Raw genomic sequence first — 19899 nt, forward strand, 5'->3', positions numbered from 1 at the left:
AAAATAATTATGGCCACTTTTTTATTGCTTGGTCAAAAAAATAGCTAGTTTATACCAAAATGTGAATCGCAGCCTGACGATTATGTATATGAAATTTTAATTTGCATATTTTGGGATATTGCAGTTTTGAGCATATTTTGAGATTACCCACACATCTTTAAGGCATATTTTAGGTTTTTTTAATGTTCGTATTATAGTAGGCACTAAAGAGCTTTTTTAATACTGAATTATGATAAACACAAAATAACTGTTCAGTATTTTATAAATATGACCATTTAACAACTGAACTAATAACTTATATAGCTCATGTGCGACCAGGAAAATAATTCAAGGACAATTTCCAAAATGTACGAATTATGTTTTAAACATTTTTTTTTTGAAAGCACTGTATAATATTTATTTTTTAAAACAAGGCTATTTGCCACGTACTATACTATATTTAAAAAAAAAATCTCACAAAAATGTACCACAAAGATCTAACAGGAGAATAAATTTCCCACTCTGATTACAACCTAAACACAGGCTTATCTATGTTGCAATAACCAGGGTTTAAAATCGAGATAAAAATATATTTTAAGTATCGATAAATATCATTAAAAATCTTCTAAAAAATCAAAATGAATACCAAAAACAAAATTATTTGTAACTTTACTCAAATTAATTTATATTGAAATTTATTAAGTTAAAATTGATAATTTATATCAAAATAATAGTCGTTTTATAATTTTTGAATACTTACAGATTAATTTTAAAATTAAAAAGAAAAAAATAATAGTATAAATTTAAAAGTCTATAATATTATTCATCAGTAGGTTTCCAGCTCGTAATCATTAACTATTACTTATTTCGTTTTCTTAGGCTCGTTTCACAGCTACGCGTAACGATGCGTATGCAATGTGTGAACTACGATCTTTCACGTATGGTTCGTAGATACAATTAATCAAAATTATAATCATTAACGAGTAAAATTAATATTTTAAATCGGAGAAAAGAAAGAAAATACTTAAATCTAATTAAAAATCAGATACAAATCAAATCGATATTGTGCAACTATTTATAAATCACATATAATTATTCTAAAATCTGCAATATCAGAAAAAACTTGTACCGATAAGCAAAATTAAAATTGAAATAGAAAAATGTCATTTTAATTTCAAGTTCTGCGTGTAATAACATAATAATATTAGTTATTTCATTCTCTATTAAGCGATTTCAACGAAATTACATTATCAACGGGTTCCGTCATAATAATATATAATATCAACTTGACGTAAACAACGCGAAGATAATTTTATTCGCAAATTCTTGGTATTGATTGGTTGTACAGATACAAAATAATATGACGTGGACCATACTGCAGGCGACGCACTCGTCTTGATGTGTAGGATCGCAACGCATTTAATAAAATACCGTCGTTAAAACATTATCATGGTCTATAGCTGCATAATATTTAGAAAAAAAGAAAAAAATGTTAAGAATAATACATGTAAAATGTCATTCGAACTATCCAAAGTTGACTTAACAACAAAATAATATCTGTTTTCAAAATCATTATCGGTGTATAACCCATGTCAGTATTTTGAAACTAGTTTAGGTCAATTTACAACATATTTTTGGAGTGAAATTATTTCGATTTCAGGCGTTTTGTGATATGTGCACGTGAATGCATAACGTTTACTCACGGTCAGTGCTCGAATTGGGGGGGGGGTCGCAGGCGGACAAAGTCCGCTTTCATTTTTTCATAGATTTTAGCGTCCCCCTTCATTTAATAAGCGAGGAAAAATACTAGCTTTATAGCACCTTACTATATATACAGGGGGTGTGGGGGACGAAGTTTACAACGGGTTACTTTACAATTTATTTGCTATGGAACGGTGTTTACTGAACTAAAACCAGTGTCCGTCCTCAATTTTTTTTCCAATAAAATTTAATAAATTCAAATATGTTTTCAAAATTATTATCGGTATAAAAACTCAACTTAGGACGTCGGAACATCATATAGGTGTATCTATTCATCTGCTCCAAAAGACGGTATCTAGTGTGTGAAATCACTTTAATACGTCTTCTAGAATATCATACTAATACTATAAAAGTATTATTTTGCTTTTGGTTAATTATTTTTAATATTATAACTTATAAATTATAAGTAACCTGTAATTATTTATTATTGTTGAGCTATTATAATAAATTATACTATAATCTTGTATAGCGTACTGTAAATAAAATTATAAATTATCCACGATTCTAAATACCTAACTGTTATTTAAAATACTAAGCGCATAATATCTCATTCTTGTAATTTGGACATTGCTCGTTTATAATATAATAAATAGTTAAATACGCCAACGTTATAAACTTATAAGACATTTGGATTTTTCACGAGCTTCGTTTTATTTTTCCTTCTTAAAATAATAAAGTAAATAAAACAGTAATATCGACAACTATTATCACCTATTAACATAAAGCATTTATTTAGTTTTACTCAAATAATGACCGTAAATCATTAGGAATTAATAGATTTGCGGAAAAATAATAATCATGTACATTATCCTATCAATACCGCTACTACTATTATTAGTCTTTCGAAAACTTTTTTTACTCACACAAAACGTGTAGAAAATGCGTTTGTTTTATCAAAAATAGTATAATATATAATACATTTTTCGGTTTATCTTTTTTTTTATTAATTAATAGATTACAATATTTGTCTCGCTATAGTTAAATATTAATATAATATAGTTTTATCGGTAAAAAAAAAAACTACTATCATAATTATAATATGTCGGAATAAAATAGTAAATAGCAGGAAAGCTCATATACCAATAATTAGTGTAGTTGGTGTGTGTACACGCACGTAAAGAAAAAAATAATAACAGTCGCAGACACGCGTACGGAATACATTTCGTAGGAGAATTTCCGTGTTTCGCATTGCTCCGCGGCCGTCCTGTAAAAACAGCACAATACTGTGTAATTGTATTATTTGGCGGCGGGCGGAATTAAAAAAAAATTGTACCCACCATAAACAGTAATAATATTATATTATGTGACCTACAACAGAGCAAAAGTTTTCCGCGCGAGTATGTGTTATGTGTCCCACAGATAATGGACATGAAATACGTTTTGTCCACTTCGGTCATTCGTTTCGCAGAGATAATGATGGCGTGTATAGATACACACATATTACACGAACACGCATTTCAAGCCAAGAGGAAAATAATATATCGATTTTATATACTGCAGGTTTGTGTATGATATAATTATTTTAAAGAAGAGTGATTCGTCAAGACTGTTAAACGATTAACACTCGTATTTTCGAAAAGTTTTTGGATATTTTTTTTTGTTTACTAAATTTAAAGTCGTAACAAAACAACATTTTCGGAGAAAAAAAAATGTTATTTACCACTTTTAATTGTTATGATATTTTAAGTATTTATTTTTTAGCATATTATTATTATGATAGCAAAACATATTTTTTATTTAATTTTCCAAAGTTGAAAATGTTTTTCTGAAAATTTCAGTTAGTTTATAAAAATTTAATTTCGTTCCTGAGGTTTAAAGTTAATTACTCATAAGTATTTAGAGTTTGTGGTATGAGCTAAGTTAAGTTTCACAAGTGCGGAGGGACTCGGTTAGTCGGTTCGTCTAAAAATAGTTACAGAAAACGAGTGTTTACTTTAAAAAGAATCACCTCGCATATTTTAATGTATATTCCGTACAAACTTTGAGAGTGCTTACATAGGTAAAATAGATTAGTGACTAGTGAGCGGAATCGAAAACAAATTTATGAATTGCGAAAGCGGGATTTTCGAGGGCGCCCACGGGCCACGGTAGCTGTTTCGTTTAATTTCAAACATAATATTGCAAAACCGGACACGCCACCTCGACAAATTTTATATATTTAACTAAAACCACTAAGCCCGCCATCAGAAAATCTACAAAAATCTCGTGACATTATATCATATTAAATTGTGGGTTGGAGGACGTATAGAGAAATCCATGTTGCATTAAAATGACAATCATCAAACGAGTGATTAAAGTTATACATGCCATCACGAGTGTCCTTATGAATCACATGTTAGCAAAATGAAAATTAGGTTCTTCATCGTCATCGATTCCACGCAGATGTTACTAATGATATCTCAAAGTTTTTAAGGAAACCAAGAAACGCCTCGTATATTACACTGTGAAACCCAGTATCGGCAGTATCGGTCTGGCTCATGAATGAACTCTCGGCCCATTCATTTTTAGCGAATCCCAACGCCCAATAATAACTTGAACTGCCTTTTAACGCGTGAATGCTTCGCTATAAAATAAAAATAAAATAATTTTATTTTTAATTAAAAATAATTAATCACTTTAAATTTATTTGTTATCATGACCAGTAAAAATAAAAATAAATTGATAATCAATACAATGTCTTATATTTTATTTTACAATTTGTACACATACAATAGAAAAAAACATACTTTATTGCGAAAAATCAATAACACGAATAACGTAAGTTAAGTAATGTATATTAACAAATCTGAAATCATTATAAAACTAGTAAGTAATTATGTTTTTAATTTTTTGCAGGAGTACATAATATTAACAATTTAATTTTGTTAATAAATTCAATTTCTTACTCAACAGACAGACAAGGATCCAGATATTGTTGGCGTTTATAGAAGATCTATGTATAGTTTTTAAAATATTCGTTTATGCTTAACTTGTGTACATCGAATTAATATAAGAACATAATATTTCAAACGCTATGCACAACGCACGATGTGTTGAATGAAAATTATTTGAAATTCCGTCCCATAAGCAATTTGAATTGTGCATTATTTCATTTGGCTATCGGCTCCCGATATTAAAAAATAACAAAGATCGCTCGGCGACCACTGAGTAGTTAAGTGGCTCAGATCTATATAGGATAAAATCTCTCGGATACCATAGGGAATTTAAAAGTGTCCGTTATTGAGAGTATGTCCTCTAAAAAAGGATGTCCAAAACCAGAACTTTTCCTGTGTTGTGACTTACAGTTCTGTTTGAAATAATTTGCAGACAAGTAGGGTAGTTGCTGAACAGTATTTTTTTTTCAGACACAAAAAACCCACATTATCTATTTATAATTCATTGGTTTTTAAACCACTGCACACTTTTAATAAATACAAAAATGTACTTCTTACGATGTTCTACATTATCTACGCGTATTATACGGATTCGATTTACCACATGGCTTTTGTAGACCTCGCAATTTTATCTGTAGACGTCGTGTATTGTGCTGTGTCACTTGTGTATTTTCTCGCAGCTTTATACCTACGCATTTCACCTATCATATTATTACAACTTTGTTTTTTTTTTCAATTAAAATTATGGTAAGCGGTCACTTTGTACGGTCCATTGTTTATACTGCATAACGCGTACACTTAGTACTATTATAATAGTAATATATAGTAATATAATTTAATAGTATATATTTATATACATAAATTATATATGAATGTATATAGTTATATACCTAAGTTTTAAGTGTATATAAAATAAATTATTAAAATTAAAAAATTAAATATGTCAAAAACGAGAAATAATGTTAAAACCGACATATATAACACATGGAATTTAAAAATTCAAAATTATTTCTTTGTTTTGGTGCTGGTTACATAAAGTTAATAGCTTATGATTTTCACCAGTATTAGATTTTTGCTTCTTATGTAGCCTATTGCCACATTCGTCCAATTGTATTGCCCGCAAAACTGTCCAAAAACTCGGAAAATGTATAAGATACTTAGATTTACCAAGTAATATTTAAAATTGATAACATTTTTTATAAAATTGTGTATAATATATACATATGTATATTATACTTTATATTTATAGTAGTACAAAATGTCCGCGTTCTGCAGTGTACCTTTTTACTCGACCGTACAAAGTGACCTAGAACCTAAAATTATATAACTAATAACAAAGACGTTAAATTCATATAATAGGTAATCGCCCCGTTGAAAATATTTTAAATACAGATTTTTCAGTCTAATAAAATCTTTGGTATAATTCGGTGGCGCGATTATATACTAGAAACCGTTCTACAATATTCATAATTCATATATTATTTAAACTTAATCGAGTGTTTAAACTTTAAGTTAAATTGTTTGTTTACTGTTGTACTAGGACAATATTATAAGATTATTGACTAATTCAATATTATTAAGGTATTGACTTAATGAACCAATTGAAGTTGTTTAAAACAAGTCGATGCTAAAATAATTTACTATAATAGTTACATTTATTTACTCGTATTAGTGTTTTGACCATAATTCCAAATTGTAAACACTGGCGAAGGACACATAAAAAGTAATGCATTCTTAAAAATTAAACACGGTTCTATATTGATTTAATAGTTTTCATTGTACCTACCGACTGCACAAGTCGATCACACACAATATTATGACATGTTATTTTGGAATATTTTATACTAATTATATAGTATTTTGTACTTTGTTTATATCGTGTTCTTCAATTAAAACAGAAATCCGGATGGAGTGAATATTGTACATATCAAGCAGCATAAAAGGATTTTATTTTTATTTTGAATTGAAAAAATCAGTTATCAATAAATAAATATTATAAATTACCTACCTGTAAATTTCAACGATTTTAATCTGTTGTATGGACCTAGATTATTTTACTGCATTATACTTCAATTATTTTATAAATATTTAACATAAATTATAATAATGTAACCAACCGTATTTTAATACTTTTAGATGAGTATGGATGATCATCTGCCTACTCCAAACAACACAAATTATGAATTTAATTATATTTTCATAAAATAATAATTGTATATTACAGTGTGGCGAGTGCACACCGTACCATATAACCGCATTAAAAAAAATAATATGTTTTCTCGTAAAATTATTTATTTTGAATTTTAAACATTTTTAAACACCTATTCTGAATATTATGGTTTTTTTACTTTTTTAGTATTTACATTTTACATTTTAATACTTACTTTTTTCGAAAAAAAAATGCATTTGTGTTTAATGTTTATGAATTATAAAGCTAATACGGTCATTAAAGTCATACATGGTATGAACACAAAAAATCCCATACCTAATAGTTTTTTTGTTATTATCAAAGTGTAAATGTATAACATCAATTTACTGTATTTGTGTGTATGTAAAATATGATAAAAAGTAGGTATTAATAATTAATTCATGACTGAAATAATTATTTTTTATACAAACAATATTGTACATTAGGTAAAAAATAATAATAATAACACTGTTTAAGGAATTGAATGATTTCAAAAGTATTTGAATACAAAATAATAATATTCTTTACAAGACTGCATAATATCTCCGTATAATAAATACCTATTATGTCTAATTTTTTTGTATTGTGTTAACAATATTAGTATAAGTACCTACTTAATTTTAATTAAGATATTGGCTTGCGTGAGATTAAATCAAAACTAAATTAAAATGTATTTAAATTAATCTTCAATGATAATATATCGGGCATAGTTATATTGTATAAAATCAATCAATAATTAAGTTAATATATACCCAGCAGGTCACTTGTGGACGAGTTAAGATTATAACTCCTTTAGGGTATAAATTTCTGTAAGTACGTTATCAGTTGAGTTTTTCTTACAACATTTTTGTTTTTCTAATTTAAATAGGTACTATTTTTATAACACAATATATTTTTACTATGATTTTTCTATTTTTTTTTTTAAACTGCAATAATTACTACAATTCGTACAGAAACATTTTTATTTACAGAAACTCGAAAATTAACTTAAATAACAAGCTTAGTTGTGTAAATCTATCACTCTTTTATAAGAACAATGGGTTAGATACACATTGGAGTGGATACAAAAAAATAACATTTTTTTTCAAAATAAAATCGACAATAACTGTAACCGTAGCAACGTAAACGGCGCGGCGGTGATCTGGCACGAACAGGCGGTAATAGTTATTGTGCTAGCGGTAGTAGTGTATTATATTATATGACACATACTTAACTGGCGATCATTCATTCGGTAAAGTCAATCAATCACAAATGTAAACATAAATAGTATTATATATTATGGACTACCTACATATATGTTTGTAATAATAATCATTGCGAAATGTTCCGCCGGCAAAAGAAAAAAATAATAATAAAACAAAAAACAATACCCGCTGGGTGTACTTATAATGGTATTGTGATCCACCAAATATAATTTACATAATGTATTATAAAGAATCACTTGTTTTCAGTGGCGCGAATCAGACCGAGTCAAATGTGTAGCACATTATAATATGCACCACCACATATCGGGACAAACTATACGGTAGTGTAAAATTATTGTTCTGCACCACCAGAAAATCTAATATATTATCATGCACATTTCAGTGTCATATCCGGGACTACTCCCGGGTTTATAAAGCGGCCTAGAAGAAACTGGCACAATCTGTGGCCCAATTGTTTATTAGGTAGGTGTATATTATGCAGTTTCGGTAATTTTGATTAAATATAAAATTTGGCGCTACAGCAGTAAGCTAAAATTCGCTCGTAGTGGCTTTAATTTAAGGTTTTAACTTTAATATCTTGTGCAAACAAATTAATTTGCATTTTAAAACGTATACATTAATTTGTTTACTTTGTCCATACTAAATATGACACAAAATGTAGGCTCCGATTTTCTTCGGCCTAGGCGGTTGCTGTTGCACAGCCAATCTAACCATAGTCCACAAAATTGAACATTGCATAAAAAAAATTACGTAAAAACGATACGATATTTTTAAAGACTTATAAAAACTTATTGGATGGGATCTTATACGTTAAATTATCAAGCTTTTTGACCAAGCTTGGACATTTTTATTAACATTTAAAAAAAAAAAATAATCATATATCAAATACCTCTAATACAAATACCTTAAAAGTAGTTTAACTATTTTGACGATTTTATTGAGTATAGAAAATAGTAATTTAAGTTACAGTAAAATGTTTAGAGTTTATAAAGTTAATACTTTGTGAGTTGCAGTAAAAAAAACTAAACAAAATAAAAACGTATCAGCAGATATCGTTTTTTACGCATGATTATCCAATTTCATCAAATTTAAACTTCAAATGCTCTAAAAATGTATTTGTGCAATCGTGCTCACTTTATTTATAACTCTTATAAGAAAGACTTATACGAAACCTATTATATTAAACTTCAAAGTTTATATATGAATATTTAAAATTTTATGAATCGTATACTATAAAAATTTACCAACTTTCGGGATTTTGATGCATTTTTTAGAAAAATTGTGAATGCTTAAAAAAATTATCTACTGTGTATTTGCGATATTCATTATGGTTTTTAAGAAAAACCTCGGATCAACCTTGTATTCAATTTCCAAGGTTTTTACTCGTAATCAAATATTATATCATATACCTAATACCTATATGTAGATAATATATATATATTATATAAATCGATTAAATAAAAAAAATATGAACATTTAAAATATCTATAAATATTTTAAAAATTATGTTATATCCAGTAAATACAGTAATAAATTAATAAATATTTATTTATTTTTAAAATTCAAGTCTCTAAGGTCTTAATTTAGAATTATAACAATTTAAAAACAAGGTATTTTTTCGAAAATAGGTTTTGCGTAAAAATATCTGTTTTTCCTAATTTTTATTTGATTTTTCTGATTATTTTGAAAAGTACTCAATTTTTTTTTTTTTTTTTTTTGATTCCCCATAAGTAAAAATCTACTAAATTCAATTTTCAAACATTAATCTAAATAATTGCGCTTGCGCTCAAAGTGTAAAGCCTATTCATTTTTTTATTATCAACCTTCAATTTGTTACTTATTTTAACTTACATACAAATCTAGTAAGTATACATAATTTCAAAATTTGTTAAAAAAAATATTAACACAATTATTGCAATCGTCATTTTTTGATTAAATTAAACTCATTATAGTCATTAGTGACCAAATATTATTATTCACGTAACATAATATGCACGATATTGTACCGTTTAATAAAAATGTAAAATAAATAATTATTAAATTATTTATCAATTCTAAAGCCATACAATTTGTCTGATACATCTTATTAAATTATGTGTAGGTACCTACTGAATATTAGTAAAATATAACACAAATTCGCATTTGTCAAGATATCACATTATGTTTAGGACAATATTACACACGTACACACACACATATATATATATATATATATATATACACCGAACCGAATGGTTAATGGTTACAAAAAATATTATTATATTAGGTAACTATATACATAGTTATTGTTTTCTCGATCAACCAATAAAAATATGCAAAACCGTAAAAATATCGCGGACCATAGTCATTGATCTTTTTTTATTTTACCTCACAGCTGCCTTTGTATATAGACGTACGCGTATATAATAATAATAATATATATTTATGGACATTTTTTTTTCAAAAAAGAGTTATCACTCATGTGTTCGTTCAGTGAGGGTTGACAATGAAATGGAAAAGTCTTTACCACTTTTCCACAAAACATTACACACCGTCGAAGTACACTTTTGGTCGCTTCATTTTTCTTATTTTTTTTTCCCCCGTAAGATTTCTCGAGGACGACAATATATTTCCCTTCATCTCGCCAACCTCAATACCATACCTATACTATACTGTACGGTCTATGAACGATGAAAGTTCGATCGCAAAGTCACGGCGTGAATAATGTTTATAATTTCCGTTTTAAATGTAATTCGTATATATATATATATATACATACATACATATAACGTCGTACAGATATATTACACCTGCTACAGTGCACACTTTTATGTTATGAAAATATTTGTATTGCAAACGAAACGTATATAATATCAATATCTATGTATGGGAAGTGTAAACTTTTCGCAGAACGAACAGCAAAACGTACGTTATATAGTATAGCCAAAGGTCAATTCGGTTACTATAAAATATGATTAATGTTTGTTCGATAGGTCTTAGCGATAAAATTACTTGTTCAAAAAAAAATACTGTAACATTACAAAGATATACCTCATCCGTAGGCGGCTTATGCGCGAATTCGGTTTTCAATCTCAACAAGGGAAGGAGAGGCTATATAATCTCGTATAGGTACTATGACTTCCCTTCTGAAAGTCTTTCGACACGTGTGCAAATATGGAAATAACGGCTGTAGGCCGGCAGTATAGCTTATTATTGCAATGTTATTGTCGTAGCTATTATTATAGTATATTTATTAGTTTATTACATTATTGCGTGCATTGTGCGCTGCTATTATAGTAAAATTATTTATATAATAATTATATCAAAACGGTCTGTAAACAATACGGGACAATGTTTTAACAACTCGCTGCGTCGTGATAAATATAAAACTATACATAGCGATAAAGTTTTAACGTCCCGATAAATACGTATTAGCGCGGGGAGAGGTAAATAATTGAGTGTAATATTATAGTACTATTAAAATGTAAATTTTTTCGAAATAAAGTGTTCATATAATAGCCGATGAGCTGCAGACCGGCGTTTAGGATGTTATTGTTGTTTAGCATAGTAAAAAACAATTTTCGGAAACGTATATATAGTTAAACGATTTGATAATTTGAACACATAGCGCAACACCGTTACGCGGAATACTACATACAGTGAAAAATGCAAAAAGTATATAAGTAACGCGTGTAAAACAGATTATAATATTCTGTACACGCACGCGGCAGTCAATTTATCAGCCATTAATCAACATTTTTGGCATACAAAGTATAATAAACGCGATCGTATAGCGATTTTACACTCAAAACACGGTTCTCGGAATCAGAAGATAAAAAATGTCCATTGTACAATACGTAGTACGTAGGTAAAACTGGTGCGCTGCACATGTTTTAGAGTCTTAAAATATTTTAAAGTTGAGCTATATTAAGATTGAAAAATTTTAAAAATTTCTCTACACCGTGTTTGTACACTGTTTTCGGCATAAACAATATTATATAATAACAATAAAGAAATAATGAAATTTGTTATATTATAGTGTTTGCACACACGAATAAAGTCGGTTGTTTTTTTTTTCGTTTTGTTTTTCCGTAACGCTTCCAAATAAAACGAATATTTCCCGAATAAGAAATATTATTTGTAAATATTAAAAATAAGATGTTTAATTATGGAAATTTGGGTTTTTTCACAGTCCTGTTAAAAAGTTGCGATACTATTGAGTGTTTACTTTGGTTTTGTTTGACTGTGACGATTATTTTTTTATTATTATTATTATTATTTATCAACAGAAGAAGCGCGCTGGAAGCTTCGAGTAGCCGTTCTACATAAATTCATTTAAAACGTTTTATGGGCAACGGCGCAACGCTATATATATTATATATAGAAGAAAATATATCCTTTTTCGATTGTCTCGTGTTGCCAGAATTGCCGAAGTCGCGAGGTACGCATTAGTATAAAATCGTTGATTAAAATTTAAAAAGTTATCTCACAAGATCAATAATATTATATGCCATTATTTTCTCTTTTTCGATTAAAATATTTTGGCATTAATTTTTTTTTTGTTTTTATTTCATCTCGATAATGCAAGCCGTACCTAATAATAGTATCAACAATAGCGCAAACCGAAGCAGTTGATTTTTCGAATAATACAATTAATCGACAGTTAAAACTAATGAGTATAATTTGTTTCGTTTTACGAGTATTATACGAGTGTAGTGTGTACCTACTGCCGGTAAAAATACCAAAACAAAAAAAGTTGAACACAAATCGATAATAATAGTATTATGATGACGTGTGTTGGCCCACCCACATAATATGGTATACCTATATAGTATAATATCGCTTTCGATTAATATTACATAATACAACGTAGACGTTTAATAGTTTTTTTGGATATTAATTGTTAAAATTTTTACGTGGGCACCTCTATTTATACATTTTAATTATATTAAAAAATGCAAATTTTGATTTGTCGATGCTTTTAATTTTGTATTTGTTGCCTGACGTATGACATGCTATAGTAATATTATGCGTAATAAAACATTTGTCATTTTTACTTTTATTTGAATAACGAACACGCGTCAGCATAAGTAAATATTAAATTATGATATTAAATGTGTATATAGTTCTGCCATATTAATAATGTTATATACATACTTATATATTCATACATTTACATAACCTTATATTTGAACTTCAATAATTTGATATTTTCCATAATCTTCTCGAATAATTCCTTCCACCAGTTGCAATACTCGTGGTATTTGTAAATGCAAAATTCTATACAGTATTACAATAAACGTATTCTATCATATTGTTATACAGTACATGACATATATTATTATTTATTTGTCTGCGATGATATTTAACAATAAACACGGCAGTGATTAAAATTCAGTGGTGCGGGCATAGTACACGTTAAAACACAAGCAAAATATTTTTTTTTTTTTGCCCCTATAATAGAAATTATCCTATTTACATTATACAAAGGACCTAGGTGCCCTTTATGTTTATATTGATAGCTTATAATACCACTTACCATACTTTCATGTTATATTTTTTATATAAAATATAATAATACGTAAAAGTTTTAAGTTTATTGATTTTATGGTTTCAGTATAAATTACTTATAAGATAACAGACAAAAATCCAAAAATATTAAAAGTAAAAAAATATGCAATTGCATAGAAATCTGCGCTCTACTTATAAGTAACTTTATATAATTTTGTCAAGCGTTAGCTATGAAAATTGTCCCTTTTTTTAAAATTTCAACTGCAAAACAGTTTGCAAATTTTCGTGATTTTAACAAAATTTGAGTTTCAAATAGATGAATTTATATATTTGTATATACCTAAATTTATATGAGATTTTGTATTATAAATTTTCAAGAAAAAAATATCTAAAAAATCAAATTGACGTTTATACTAATAAACACTAAAAACTATCAAAACATGTTCTTAACAAGAATATAGGTAATATGAATTCTATATAATGCGGTAATATGAAATTACTAAAATTCAATACAAAATTATATTTTTGAACAGATTTATCGTTAGGTAATTAAAAATATTTACTCAGATAGCATCATGTGTTACCTTTTTTCTATCCGAAATCCAATAAGACGCCTTAGCTATACGTATATATATATATTATGATAATTAAGCATAATAATTGTTGTCACCCACTCGTAAATCAAATAATTTTCTCCAGAAAATTCTCAACTTGGAAATTCTTTATCACAAGTAATTACGTTTTATACGTAATACGCGTGTCATACAATTTATTAAATTATTTAAGCTTAATGCTTCGCCCCGTGTTAGCCCATTTGAATACGTTGTAAACGTTTATTTATTTCATTATTTGTCGGTATGTGTTAATTTAATAGATCACGACAAAAGTTCCATTTAAGTATTCTTGGATGGTTTCTTGGGTTTGCTAACCAAGAGAGATTTTGGATTAAGGGATTACAGTGGTAAACTTGTTAAGAGATCTTTTGTAAAATGTTTTGGCTTCTTCAAGCACGGGATCGAGTTTACAATCAGTATGGAAATAAGCATTTACAAGATAAGAAGATACGTTAGAAATTCTGCGCAAGACTATGTCTAGAAAGTTTGAATCTTATTTAGATTCCATTTTTCACATTACTCCATAATTGCAGCTAGTAATTAGAATTAGGCTCAAATATTGATCTGAAAACAGAATTTTTTTTTAACGTTAAGATATTTACTTTTTACTGACTGTTATTGTAGGTATTACTATGTTAGCTACATTATTGAAACATTGAATTTTATTACCGTTTCAATTTTGACACCACATAGAATAATTTGAGGAAATCATAATATAGTTATTGTAAAAAATTTGATGGGCTTAAAATGAAGAATTTATTTTTATCTCAAATAACCCATACTACGATATGTCACTTATTTTGATAATATTTGAAACGCCAACAAAAAATCATATGACATAATATCAAAATAGAGATTTTCAGGGATCACAATTATATTATAATGTGAATGTTGTGTATTTAATATTGGTAGGTACAGCCAATTATGATTTTTATAACTTGGCCGATCGGTAGTACTTTACTATACCTAAATATCTATCCGCGATTTTTAACTATATTTTAAAACCGAAACACAACTTGATGGAATTTGATTTCAAAAAATCTAAACTACGCCAAACACTGCAGTTTTAACTGCCTGCGCAGATAGTACGGGATCGGGAAACGTTTTGACGCGATCTCGAATAAAAATACGAAACCGTGTATATTACACGCATCTGCCCTAGTATGATAAGTCTATTACAATTTAAAGTGTCGTCGTGTCGATTACGAATTGATTATCGCGAACAGTCGTCGGCCATTTATACGCGTCCGCGACTGCAGCGGGACATATAGACGGGCAGAACAGCGTAGGTACCTATTATATATGTATATATATTATAGTTGTAGATATTGAATAATATTCGCATACTCTGAATATTACATAATATATGGGATGGAGAAACGGATGTGTTTGATATTAACTTAATGCATTTACCCGTTATCGCGTCGACGTGTTCGCAACATAAATTTGTTTTATCTTTCAGCGTATGTTAAAATAAATGTGCAATTTTTTTTTTTTTATTCAAACAGTAATTTTATAGAAACCGTACGTATGGCTAGTCCGAAAACTTTTACGAAAACGGCAATCTACAAACAAACGTAATTAAGTGTGGGTTTCGGAGTGAACACCATACAATATAATATACTGTATACCTACGTCGTATCTATATGAATCTCTGTACTTATAACTAAAACGATTTTACTTTGTACTACATATAATATAATATTGAATCGACACGATAAATGCTCAACGAAGGAAAAACCCGTGCAAGTCAAACGGCTTAAAAGTGTTTGGCCGACCGGTGTACTTACCAATAACTTACTATCGTTTGTACGTAAAAATCATCGAAAATGAATATACAGAACGAGCACGTTTTAAATTAAAACAAACGTTGCGAAAACAATAACATTTTTTTGCTTTGTCGGTGATGTTTAGAAAGTGTGCAGCAGCCATTGTTACAATTTCTAATAAAGACGGATTAAACGAAACACACAATAGACCCAGACTGCAATCGTAAGCTCAAGTAAAATCGTCTCTCTATACAAAACGAAAAATATAAAAGCTAACTAGAAAACAATTCTGATATTAAACCGTACGGTAAATGACGCTAATATCTATGTATAGTTTACATACCGTTACGGAGTTATAATTGGTATAATCGATAAATCATCACGTTCGAAAAATAATTCTCGGATAAGCGTAATTAATTACGATAATTATTAATTATTATTGTTATGTATGCTGTACCGAGGTGTACAGTTTCAAAGTTTTAAGTGCTTTCCTACAAAATTGCAAGCTAAGATATCAGACATTATAGTATTAACTGTAAAGTACGAATATTGTACAAACTGCAGAAACATATGGTTATTGCGTTAATCGGGGATGGGCAGTAATCAATTACATGTAATACACGCGCGTTTCTTGTACAAATTTAGGTCATTTGTTACAATTAATCAGTCGCATCATTTTTAAGTAACTTCAAAACGTAACTAATTGCTATTTGGGTAGTCATTTTTAATAAAAGTTATATGCTACTCGAATCGGATGTAAAGAAATATTGTCGTCGTACATTATACTTTTAAGATACTTTCAGTTATACTAATATTTACTTGACAACATCTAATATACTTTGTACGGTGTATTGTGTTATTTAATATTAAATTAGCTATATCGAATAATACAACATAATATTATTCTATGAACATTCGGCAATAGTTTTTTTTTTTTAATATAGTCGAGTAGTAAGTAGTGATACTGAAATGTGTATCAAAAGTAGGGAGTGGATATTTGTGCTCTAAAAAATTTAAAAATATGCATGCAATTATGTACTAATAAGTATAAAAATATGCTTAAAATTTATTAAATATATTATGCATCAATAACATTTATTAAAAATTTAAAAAAAAAATAAAATGTATTATTATTAAAATTAAAAATTAAAAAAGATATTTGCAAACTGCTGTTGAATCTTTTGTTAATCTGAAAATAATTTATATGGTTATATACAAGAACCAAATAAGTACGAAGTGAAAACCGACTATTCTCAGTTGGCGCGAATATTACATATAGACCTATTCCACAGGACATTTTGATCTATTAATATTAGTCGTGCTGAGTCCGTTAATATAATACGAAAAACCTCAAATATGCACTAAAAGCATGATGAATATAGAAATATGATCAAACGAGTAAAAATCAAACAAATATGCAAAAATATGGCAAATTAAATTGATAAATTTGAATTCTTTGAGTGATGAAACAAATTTCTATCTTACCTCGCATTAATTTAAATGTTATTAAAAAATATAATAAATGCATACACATCGGCTCCTTGATCATAAGTATTTAAATCATTTGAAATATTTTATAAACAATTGATTATCTAAAATTAATTCTTAAATTTAATAAGTTTAATAGTATTTGAGGAAGACACAATTAAAAGTATTTCAATAATATGTTAAATAAAATACTTTAAATACCACACAACATAGCTAAATATTACAAAAAACATAATTAATCTGGTAACAGGTTTATTATAACATTTAATATAATACTCTGGCTGATGCTTATTTTTATTTTGAATTAATTTATTGTTTTTAACTATGATTTTGTTATAGGTTATGCCATATTATATTTATATTGTATTTTATTAAATTAATATGTTGTCTTAATTGCTTAAGATAAATTAAAAAATTAATACATTTTTTCTTTTTTATCTTGTAATAAGATTCTTAAAAATATAGTAACTTGTAACTTAAGTATTAGATTACACTAGAAGTTTAATTTTTAGTAAAATTAAATCATATTCATTGATATAAAAAATAGTTACTTAAAATTTCGTTGCTTTTAATAAAGTGTAACGTAAAAACACCTACTAATTTAAAGTATTTTAATATTTAGGTATTACCTACAATAATTTAGACCACGAATTGTAGAAAACTTATCGTATACCCGAAATAATATTAAAATACGAAAAATATAATATACATTTGTATATTTTAATTACACTTCTAAAAATACGAACGGCATCATACCAATATTTTATGAAACTTCCTTTATTAAAAAAAAAAACAATATGCAAATTTCGTAAAAAAATTGCGTTACGACACCTGCATGTATGCAATTTGTTTATTTACTTTAGCAGTAAAATAAAAGAAGTCCAGGAATATATTATATTGTTTTACTTTTGTATCATTGTTAATCTTGGTCAATATGTCAATATGTGTACAATATATATATATACCCACTGCATCTTTGTACTGTATTATGTATGCAGTAAGTTACACTAAAAAGGAAAAAATGTATTAAATATATAATGCGTAAGTATCTATAGTAAAATATATGTATAATTATAATATATACATTTATAAAATAAGTATAATATATTATACTCATTGACAATTAATACATCACGTCGTTGACGTAGGTAAGAAATATTTTAAATTGTCCTCTAAAAACGTTCAGTCATAACGGAAGGAATTCGAAAAATAATGACATTTACGAACGTCTATGAATATCCAAAATATATTAAGAACAAATTCGAGAAATTCTCAACTTTCATTCGTCTCGCGCGCGCACAAGTCATTACCGTCATCTGACGCGAAACGAATATTATTATAGAACACGTTTGCTCAAATCATTAAAAAATGATTTTCATATTCTAACGTTAAAGAGAGATGTTATTATCGTAAGCGTCAAAAAGGTATTTTCGTATTCATTTACGAATACGCGTGCTCACGCTAATTATTATTATTATTATATATCAGCGTCGGAGTTAAATTATATTTTCACGTTTAAACTGAAATAGTAAAAACTGGGAATAATATGTTTTCACGGGTCCATATAACATAATATATTATGTAATCAATATAATATTATAGATAGCAATGGATTCAATTGTATTGATGTTTATTATCAACATGTTTTCCTGCTGTCGTTATATGTATTTAAACCAGAATATTAAAATACCATCACGTTAATATATTTTCATTCATAATAATATTATATTCATAAAAAAAATTTTGTCGACTGTGCATTTTTTGCATTCGCAAGATACGGAATAATCTTTACGAAGTCCTCGACCATTGAACTACGATAATCGTATATAGTTTATGATTTTTAAAACTTTTAGTTTGGCTAATTTTTTCAACTTGTTCACCGTATAGTATTTCATAGTTATTTTAGACATTTCTTCATTTTTAAAATACTCTTCTAAAAATTGATAATCCACTGAACGAATTGTTACAGATGATTTTATATATTATAATGATTAATGATCGTCAGAATATGAAATTATTTTCTTTTTGTTTTCAATTAAAAATTCTTTCTAAATATAATCGTATGATTTGATAATTTTTTTTTTTTTATGTAAATAAAATGTTATAAACCGTTTATTTGAAGTTATTTCAAACGTGCACCTACTTCGCTCTCATTCTTAGTGCATTTACAATGCAAAACAGTTTCCTGAAATTCGGCGAATTATGAAATACGTTTTTGTTTCAATCGTAGTAGGTATTCGTAATATTGTTCGTGTACATTGTTTGTGATGTAAAACGCATTTGATAATAATATTGTTAATCATTGTTTTACAACCGATAAATACCCGCAGCTGTGTACCCATATTATTATACAATAGGTTTCATAATAATATTCCATCGCTTCATCGGACGAAAAATTACGACCAGATTTTGAATTTTGATTAATGATAGTATAATAATGAACTGTTTATTATTTATACGTGTCTTATGCGATATAGCTTTGATGCGATAATCCGGGCGGCGGCAAACATTTTAACATTACGGTAATGACAT

Source organism: Rhopalosiphum padi, chromosome 3, assembly GCF_020882245.1.
Source record: "Rhopalosiphum padi isolate XX-2018 chromosome 3, ASM2088224v1, whole genome shotgun sequence".
Lineage (NCBI taxonomy): Eukaryota > Metazoa > Arthropoda > Insecta > Hemiptera > Aphididae > Rhopalosiphum > Rhopalosiphum padi.